Here is a 10,835-nt window from a genome sequence, read left to right as displayed (position 1 = left end):
TGTCCTAGTAGAACTCCTCTGTCCACTCTAGAGTGCTTAAGAATGAAGTGATAACTCCTGGGTCGACAAAAAACTATCAACGAGTCTCAAATGGATTCTTTTTACAGAATTTCAAAGCTAGGAAGCGCCTAATACTAGTGGGTGCATAAGGCATGTAACCTGACGAAATACTGTCAAGTTAATATGAAATGACTCTGCTTATGACGTATTCATCACGGTGTAGAGACCGATGATAGTGCGGTAACTAGCAGGAACACGTGGTGCAAAAGGGGAACCGTGTTGTGTCAACCCTCTGAACAATAACAAGAGCTTATATGTTATGGATCACTTGATGAAAATCTCATGATATGATAAGGATCACTCGATGAAAATCTGGTGATATGTTTCTGAAAAGGCAAGTTCTGATTAAGATCAATGTGAAAAAGAAAGTCAAAGATGTTTTTCTAAAAATGTCAATGTCTCTTTTACAAGTCTTTTGAAAATGGTTAAGTGCATAAGTCAAGTTCCGGTCAAGCCATATGTCAAGTACATGTCCATGCACGCATTTCATGATATACCTCTTATATGCTTGTGTTAACTATTGTATGTTGCGTATTTATTTACTAAGATTTCTCGAAATCTCATTGTGGTAGTTTCCACTACCATTCTCCAACCGGAATGGTAGAAGTTGTTACAGGTTTAAATGAGGACCCTAATGACTAGGCATTTCAGTCACCGTCCAATCCCAAGCGGGGGCTAGGAGCATCACATTAAGTAAATGGGTTGTGGGGCCTCTTGACCTCCATGCCCTGTAACACCCGGGCCCAACCAAACTCACTTTATAATTTTTTTTGGGTTTATAGGTATGAAAAGCCCATTTGGGATTATAAGTAAATTTTTTTTGGAAATGAGTACGGGCCAAAGTTTTTATTTTGACGGATATTGATTTTGTTATTGGGCTTGCCATGTTATAATATTTTTAGATTATGTGGAATTGTTTTTATGTGTCGAGAAATTTTTGTGGAACAAATTGGATTTTTATAGAGGTTTAATCGAAGGCCAAAACCTCAACCAAAAACCCTATGCCACACACTTCTCCTAGTTCGCCTATGATTATTATTCTAGAGTTCTATCTCCAATAAGATTCCTAACCCATACCAACTACTATAAGTCTATACCCACGGCTCCACTCCCATGCACATGTACGTCTCTTTTTATCTAGGATTTTCTTTTGGGTTCTCAATCACCTATATATAGTACGCTCATCCCTGGATGAAAAGAAAACTCCTAGCCGCACTCTTTTGAAGTCTTCCCTTCCATGCACGCTGCCCTCCTCTTCAAGCACCACCACTAGGTACTTTCACTGCAAGCTAGGTAAAACAGTCATTCCTATATGCCAACAACTGTCTGTCTCTCCCTTCTCAAAGCGTAAATCGCCATGCATCACGCTGCCATGCACATGCCCAACCTCCTGCATGAAGCCTTTCCCTTCACGGCAATGCCACAACATGTGTGGAACCGTAAGTCCAAATCGTACCCCATGTGCAACCTTCCACCACCCAAGACCTCCTCCGTGACGACGATTGAAAGCCACTGCCAACCCCGATTCATGCGAACCCCGTACGTTGAAGCCATCCAAAACAACCAAAGACTGCACCTTTCAGCCATATCTGTTGTCATCCCTGCTCCACCACTGTGATAGCCCGCTGCTCAGCCATTTTAGCCACCTTTTAAGAGAGCAACCAGGTCATCCTCAAGCAAACAAGAAATCGGAAATAGCCAACAGCCATCGTAGCTCTCTTTCTATACAACCAAAACAGAGCACGGTCCTTCGCTTTGCAAGCTGCCTAGTCGTGAACCATCCACCACCACCATAGCATCCGTAGCCAACCACCATCATGCATGACCCATGCCGTAGCATCTCCACCCCACCCTACGAAGAACCATATAACCGTAACTCAGCTTTCCCGCATCCAAAGCCACGACAGTTTTTCTTCATCTCTCTCTCTCTTCTAGTGCACAGCCACTAAGTTCACCACCGTCCACTGCACCCAGCGCTGCACACCTCCTTCCCTTAAGGTGAGCCTTCGTTGCACACCACCTCACTCGGTATGAACACTCCTCTCTGTTGCGCGCGCACGCATGGTTTGAACTTTGGTATGGAGGTGTTTAATTTCATAAGCCTTTATTTCCATTTTTCCCAAAGAACCCATGCATACTTATGTCTATTCCCAAAATAACCTTTAGTTAGCTTTAGTCATGATCTTGGAAATAATTACGGGAATGCCATCCAGTCCTTTAGTTATTGTTTATCAGCAAAGTAGCTCATACAGTTTGTAAGTGTTTTTCCATTTTTGCCCCTCCAATTATAAACTTATTTTTAAGTGTACTCCGGCTAATTTTTTTTTAAATTAATCTCAAAATTGTTTTAACAGAAAATAAGTACGGTTTATAATTATATTAATTTTTATAGTTAGATTCCGGTAATAAATAAGTTCGAGTTTAAATAGTCAAAGATTTTTAAGTGACTATCGAGGTATTTGAAAAATTATGATATTTTAGGGTTTCAAAAAATATAGATTTTTTTTAGAAAAAGAGGTTACGTAGCGTTTCAGGTATAATCATTGAAAAGGGGCATAAATTTCGAATATTCATGGAAATTACGTGGTAATCTTATAGTTGACGAGTAATTTTCTATGAAGGAATTTCAGAAAGTTAAGAAGTCTAGATAAGCGAGGTTCCTATGCTAGACTTTGCATAAAAAGAAAATGAAATGAGGTTGATTTTGAAAATATGCATGTATGTTTTGAAATGAAATCTGAAAACAACATCAGATATGTGTTCTGCATATGCATGAAAGCTGTATAAAAGAAAATATTTTCTGTCATGACTGTTGTAGACATGAGCTAATTTTGTGTATTCTGTTTTTGAACTATGCAAAAAGAGCGAATATGAAATTTATGAAAATTTATACATGTGATGCGAAAATATTCTGAAATTGTTTTTGAATGTGTAAAAAGATCTGAATTTGTTTAGTACTCTATTGGATATGATATGGTGTCTAAAAACCTTGGGATGAGATTCTGATTCTGTATTCTGATTAAGTCTGATTCTGATGTTCTATTCGATTTTCATTACGGCCCAGTCATGGATGATAATAGTGGCATACGACCCAACCACGGGTTATAATAGTGGACATGGCCCAACCACGAGTTATAATAGTGGATACGGCCCTTCCACGAGTTAGAATTTTGGTTTATAACCTTACCACGGGGGTTAAACATGGTATACGCCCAACCACATGTGATAATAGTGGATACGACTCTTCCACGGGTTATAATGGTGGTTTATAACCTTACCAAGGGTGTTAAATATGGTATCTGTCCCGTTGCGATGCTCTGATATGATGAAGATGAGGTTTCAGATTTTTATATGCCAAAGGATTTTTGCTTTGATATTTTTGGTAACTATTTTGATTTTGCATTCTGAAAACAAATGTTTTTTATTCTGCATCCTGAAAAAGTAAATGTTTTGTTATGCATTTCAAACTCTGTAAATGCTCATGTTTACATACTAGAATATGTTCTCTGCTTATTGAGTTGTTGATAACTCACCCATTTATCTTCACAATATTTTTCAAATAATTTTGATGCTTCGGCTGGAAGTCAAGAGTAGAAATTGTTAGCAAAATTTGATGATCATAGAGGAATAAGTGCCAGAGGGTACAAGTTTTTATTGGAGAGTCTTATTTAGTAGGTTTATGATTTTATTGGGTATTTGGAGTTATGGATATTTCTGAATCTTTATGGAGTTTCTAAATTATTTCATTTAGGTATTTATTTGGTGTCCTGGTTGAGGAACATATATATTTGGTTTGAATAAATAGATTTGTATTTTTATGGAAATATTAGAGTGTATAAATATGTTATGGGAGATGGTTTTAGGTTACAAGAGATAACTCTCCGGACCTCCGGGAATGGGGCGTTACATGCGTATTGGCTTCATCGCGAGTCTTTGGACTCGACTTCGGTGGCTAAGTAAGGGAGTCGTGCGGCCTCTTGACTTCCACTCCCATTGGCTGCACTGCGAGTCTTTGGACTCGACTTTGGTAGCTAAGTAAATGGGTTGTAGGGCCTCTTAACCTCTACGCCCTGCTGCACTGCGAGTCTTAGGATTCGACTTTGGTGGCTAAGTAAAGTGGGTCATGGGGACTCTTAACATCCACGCTCGTTGGCTGCACCACGAGTCTTAGGACTCGACTATGGTGTCTAAGTAAAGGGGTCATGGGGCCTCTTGACCTCCACACCCATTGGTTGCTCTGCGAGTTTTTAGAATCGACTTTGGTGGCTAAGTAAAAAGGGTCATGCAAGTTGAAAAACTATCCGCCTTTATTGATCTTGTTTTATGCATACATCTTAGAAATGAATCAAGGGTAAAATTTCTTCAAATGCTCGGCGTTTCAAGGGTATTGCAACTCCTTTCCTTGACTGTCCTTAAGACAATATGACCCCGATTGGTTGCTAGCAACTACTACATATGACCCCTCCCATTGTGGTCCGAGTTTCCCTTCGTTTTGGGTTGTCACTCTCGTTTCTTTGAGCACCAGGTCGCCTACTTTAAAAGATTTGGATTTAACTCATTTGTTAAAGTAGTGCTCCGCCTTCCTTTTGTTGAGGATATTTTGGATCTCAGCTTTTTCTCTTTTCTCTTGTAGGAGGTCAAGGTGCTCCTCAAGCACCTTGTTGTTCTCAGGTTGGCTGAAGTGGTGGGTTCAATGCGTAGGCAAACCGCTTCTACCAGGGCGATTGCTTCACTCCCAAAAGCCAATGTGAACAGTGTTTCGCCTATTGGGGTCTTCATAGTTGCTCTATAGGCCTACGACACTCCTGGGAGCTCTTCCACCCATTCTCCTTTCCTGTCCGTGAGCTTTTTTTCTAAAATCCCGAGTAAGGATTTGTTTGTCTTTGCCTGCTCGTTACTTGTTGGTGTCCTAGTGACGAGTACTTGGCTTGGATTCCCAGATTTTTGCACCATTCTTTGTAATGTTCTGAATCAAACTGCTTCCTATTGTCAGAGATTATATTGTGGGGGATGTCGAACTAGTAGACAATGTTCTTCCACATAAATATGGTGATGGCTTTTTTTGTTATGGTTGCAAGGGGTTTCGTCTCTGCCCATTTTGTGAAATAATCTACAACAACGACGATATGTTTTATCCCTCATTTACCTAGCGGGAAGGGACCTACTGGATCAATCCCCCGTTGAGCAAACGGCCATGGGGTAGTAATAGAAAATAATTTCTAGGGGGGACAATGTGGGACGAGGGCATAGATCTAGTATTTGATGCACTTCTTTTCAAACTGCTTGGCATCTCTTAGGACATTGGGCCAGTAGTAGCCCGCCCTAAGGGCTTTCCTCACCAAAGCCTTTCCTCCAGAATGGTTGCCGCATACGCCCTCGTGTATCTCTGCCAAGACGTACTATGCTTCCTCAAGCGAGATACACCTTAATAAAGGGGCGGCAAAGCCCTTTTTGTAAAGGATTCCATCAATCCTGACAAACTGTATTGCGTTCCTCTTGATCTTATTTGTTGTCTCTTTCTCCTCAGGGAGTTTGCCTATGTCCAAGTTCCCATATATTGCCTTGGCTCACTCTGGCCCTGTAGGTCCTACTTGGTTTACCTTTACTCCGATTGTTGGGATCTCTATCACTCTCCTCTGTACTTCCTAAGGTAAATTTGCCTCATCCCTCACAGAGGCAGCTTTGGCTAGCCTGTCTGCTATTGCGTTATCCTCCCTCGATATCTGCTCAAAACTAAGAGCATTGGCAATGGCCTAACCATTGCCAAGTCTAAAATTTGACTAGAATCACAACTTTTAACTATAGTGTTAACTTTTGACTAGTTGAGTCCACATTGGACTAGCTATCTTAAAGTGAAAATAATAATATAATATTATTTTACAATTTTTTTTTATATTTTACAAATACACTTCATATATTAATTAATAATTTATATTTTACTTAAAATTATTGTTTCCTCAACTTATGCAATGTACCTAAAATTGCAAGTGCAAGTGTCCTCAACACAGTCCACAATCCACTTCATATCTCAGTTTTTTAGTTTCAACAAAACTTCATGAAATTAAAAGAAGTGTGACAATAGGATTGTAAAACTAAATGATGAGCATTGTAAAACTATATTGTGATAAGCATCAAATAAACTTAGAAACATCAAATAAACTCAGAAACAGGATAGTATAACACTCCTATTTCTTAAACAAAGACAAATATAACATTCTGACACCACCTATCTAGCAAAATGCAACAAAGTATTTCTCACATGCATAAAGGATAATGCATGGTACTGAGTCTCCAACATACATAAAGGGTTGCGGGACTTGCAAGAAAATGTGCTCCAGAAATATGGAAATGGAAATATTTGAAATGTTCTAATACCAGATTCAAAGCAAAAATACCCAAAAATACCCAACTTAATCTACTGATACAAGCTTTTTCCCACTAAACTTTAGTCTTTAAAGTTGTTTCTGAGAGGCCAGATTCCAGCACAAAAATCTCAAATCAGATTCCAGCACAAAAATTCTAATACCAGATTCAAACCAAAAATACCCAACTTGATCTACTGATATCAGCTCTCCAAACCAAATTCTCAACTTGATCTATTGATACAAATTCTCAAACCAAAATTCTCAAATCTGATTCCAGCACAAAAATACCCAAATCACAAACCAAAATACCGAAATCTCAAAGCAAAATACTGAAATCATTAAACACTACGCATGATCATAGACCACAGACAAATATCCAAATCACAAACCAAAATACCGAAATATCAAAAACAATTACACGGAAATACCCCAATTGTGATTTCCAAGTTCAATTTGTAGAGGAAATGTGCAACCTTTTGGACGAGGATTCACAAGCACGGCAACCTTGCGACAGAGTTCGGGACGCGCAAACCCTAAACACAGATTCAATCACTTGATGAAATGGGAGAAAATAGAAAGAGAAGAGGGAGAATAAATCTAAGCATAGAAGAGGGAGGGAGGAGCGAGGAAGCGAAATTACGTTTTGGGCTGGAAGACGACGGCTGGACGACGGAGAGAAGGTGCTCGCAGTTGAAGAAGACACAAGCATGTTTGGTGCTAGCGGGTGAAGAAGACGAAGGGTTATGGTCACGAAGATGTGTGTTTCAGGATGAAGAAATGAAAACGAGGGAAATAGATGAAGAAAGAGAAAATAACGTGGGAAGGTAGATGAAATAATAAAATATTGGTTTGAACTATGAACAGTAACTCGCTAAGTTTGGAGAGGTGTTTAATTTTACTGTAGCTGAAGTCTTTAACTTTGGACTTTTAGCTAGTCCAATGTAGATGTTTTTTGTTATATATAGCTAAATTATGGACTTGCATTGGCATTTGGCTAGTCCATTGCCAATGCTCTAAAATTGGCAAGTTGGTTGTGGATCTCCAACACCCGATTCAGATATTTTTTTCAGCTTTTCCCTTTTCATGGCGTACACCTCAATTACATGGTTTACCACGACTTGGGACTCCACCTTTGCTTCAATATCTACGACGCCTAGAGTTTCCCGATTGATAGTCCAGCTATCAGGGCTTCATACTCGGCTTCATTATTGGTGGTTTTAAATATAAGTGTGGCCATGTGGTAGTGCTCTTGTACTGTTTCTCTCACGATGTAGATCCCTATTCCTCCTCCCGTTTGGTAGGCGGATCCATCAATGAACACAAGCTAGGGTTGTCAATGTGGTGCAACTTCAGCTTCCACTGGGAACCCTGTGAATTCGGTGATGAAATCTACCAAAGCTTGCCTCTACAATACGCTCATGGGCATCTAATCGATGTCGAATTTGCTGAGTTCCACTGACCACGCAACCAATCTTCTCGAGCTGTCTGGTTTTTGCAGTATTCTCCCGAGGGGGTGTTCTATTAATACCTTCATGGCGTGAGCCTAGAAATATGGCCGCAATCTCTTGGTGGCTGTCACTAATGCGAATGCCAATGTTTCCATTCGCGAGTATGTGGTCTCAACGCCTCTTAATGCACTGCTCGTGTAATACACTAGCGCTTGTATTGCTTCCTCTTCCTTGACTAGAACAGCGGAGATGGCGTGGGGGGATTCCGCCTGGTATACATATAAGGTGTCCCCCTAATTGGGTTGCTTTAACAAAGATGGGTTAGATAAATACTGCTTTAACTTTTGGAAAGCCCGATTGCATTCTTCGTTCGATAGGTGTATCTTTTGTAGAACCCTAAAAAAGGGAAGACATTTGTTCGTGGATCTTGACACAAACCTATTCAAGGTTTCCACTCTACCCGCCAACTGTTGGGCGACGTTGATGTCCTGAGGTGGCTTTATGTTCAAGATGGCGCCAATCTTTTCAGCATTTGCCTCAGCCTCTTTTAGAGACAATAAAGCCAAAAAAATTTTTCGAATCTACCCAAAAGCACACTTTGCCGAGTTCAATTTAATCCTATACTTATGAAGCATAGCGAAGGATTCTCTTAGGTCTGCTAGGTGTTGGGCGGGATCCTTACTTTTCACCAACAAGTCGAAAGATCCTGATGAGGCCATAGAATACCTCAATGAGTTTGCTGAAAAAGCTCACACTTGGATTGGACCTAGTGCTACTGAGAGCACAAATAGATCACGACATGCAGGAAACCCAAATGGTGGTAGAATTTATCATCTTAGGGAGAAGGATAGCCTAAAGGCTAGGGTTGAGATGCTCATTAAGGAGCTAGATGTGTTAAAGACTAAGGACTTAAAGTCAACACATGTGGCTAATCATGCGGAGTCTTTTAGACTATTTTTTGTGTGTGGCGGGGTAGATCACCTCGCCCAGGAGTGTCTCACATTTGCTGAGATGAGAGTGATGTATGAGGAACAATGTAATGCCTTAGGTATGTACAATAAGCCTTTTACACCTTTCTCTGATACCTATAATCTGGGGTGGCGCAATCACCCCAATTTTAGCTGGAAGTCTGAAAACCAGTAGCCTACACAACCCCCTAGATCATATCTTGCACCATATCATGCACCTTCATCTTCTAGGATTCCTTTAAAAGACACTTTGCATGCTTTTATTGAGGCACAGAGTAAAACCAATCAAAAGTTTGAATATTTGATTATGCAGGTTATTGCAGAAAATAAGGAGATAAAAAGCTATTTATCCAAGTTGATGAGCTTTTTGAGTGTGACTGAGCGTGGCAAGTTCCCTTCTCAAACTCAATCCACACCCCAAGGTCGACATATGGCTCAAGGAAATTTGAAGAAGGTCAATGCCATTGTGACACGAAGTGGTAAGTCCTTACATATCCCAACAACTGATAAACTAGAGGATGTTGAAGAGGAACAAAGCAATAATAGTGCTAAGTTGCCCAAGGAGGCTGAGGTAATCAAGAGCCCAGTTAAGGTACCATTTCCTCAAGCTTTAAAATCTAGTATGCGAACTTTGGATTCTAGCAATGAAATCTTAGAGAACCTTAGGCAGGTAAAGATCAATCTTCCTCTTTTGCATGTTATTAAACAAGTTCCTACTTATGCAAAAGTTCTCAAAGATTTGTGTACAGTTAAGAGGAAGCACCATGTTAAGAAGACAACATTCCTGACAGAGCAAGTTAGTGCTCTAATTGAGAGCGAATTCCCCCTACGTACAAGGATCCTGGTTGTCCAATCATTGCATGTAATATTGGGAATCATGAGTTTGGGCAAGCGTTACTAGATTTAGGAGCTAGTGTAAATTTGATGCCTTATTCTATTTATTTGCAGCTTGGTTTAGGTGAAATTAAGCCTACTTCTATTGTGCTTCAATTGGCTGACTGTTCAGTTAAGAAACCAAGAGGGATAGTTAAGGATGTTTTGATGCAAATTGACAAGTTTTACTACCCTGTTGATTTTTTAGTTTTGGATACTCAGTCGATTGTTGAGTCTGACTTTAAGATTCCTCTTATATTAGGTAGACATTTCCTTACTACTGCTAATGCACTTATAAACTGCAGGAATGGGCTAATGAAACTATCTTTTGGAAACATGACCATAGAGGTCAACATATTCCACATCAATAAGCAACCCATAGAGGATGATGAGTGCGAACAAACATACATGATTGACGCAATCATAGACAAGGGAGTTCATGCAACTCATGATTCTGATCCCTTTGAATATTTCCATGTTAGTTTGATACTATTAGTGATTCATCTGATGTTGTTGATATTTGTGCTATTTTTTATGAAACTCAGGATTATGGAACACAGGCTTGGCAATTGAAATTTGAGAAGTTACCTAAGAAAAGTGAAAAACAAATTCCTTCAAGTGTGGATAGTCCCAAATTGGAATTGAAACCGCCGCCCTCAGGTTTAAAGCATGCATTTCTTGACCTAGGTGACACTTCTCTTGTTAGTATTTCTTCGAAATTGAATGCAGGTAACCTTAAGAAATTTCAGTTGAGCGAGTTAGAGTTGGGAAATGATGCTTATGAGAACTCTACAATCTATAAGGCTAAAATGAAAGCATTTCATGATAAGAATATTGTTAGGAAGATGTTTAAGCCTAATGATCGAGTGTTCTTATATGATTCTCGACTCCATAAGCACCCAGGAAAACTTAGGTTTAGGTGGACTTATCCTTTTGTAGTGAAGAATATTTTTGCAAATGGGCCTGTAGAAATAGAAGATCCTAAGGATGGTCGGATGTTTAAAGTAAATGGTCAACGACTTAAAGTATTAATAGGCAAGTTCTAGAAGTGGAAGACATTCCACTTGTAGATCCAGTCTATCGACCTTGACCACACCATGCAGGTATGTTTTTCTTTGTTT

The sequence above is a fragment of the Juglans microcarpa x Juglans regia genome, chromosome 1S (assembly GCF_004785595.1).
Source record: "Juglans microcarpa x Juglans regia isolate MS1-56 chromosome 1S, Jm3101_v1.0, whole genome shotgun sequence".
Lineage (NCBI taxonomy): Eukaryota > Viridiplantae > Streptophyta > Magnoliopsida > Fagales > Juglandaceae > Juglans > Juglans microcarpa x Juglans regia.
The sequence above is the reverse complement of the archived record's forward strand: the minus strand, read 5'-3'. Positions refer to the sequence as shown.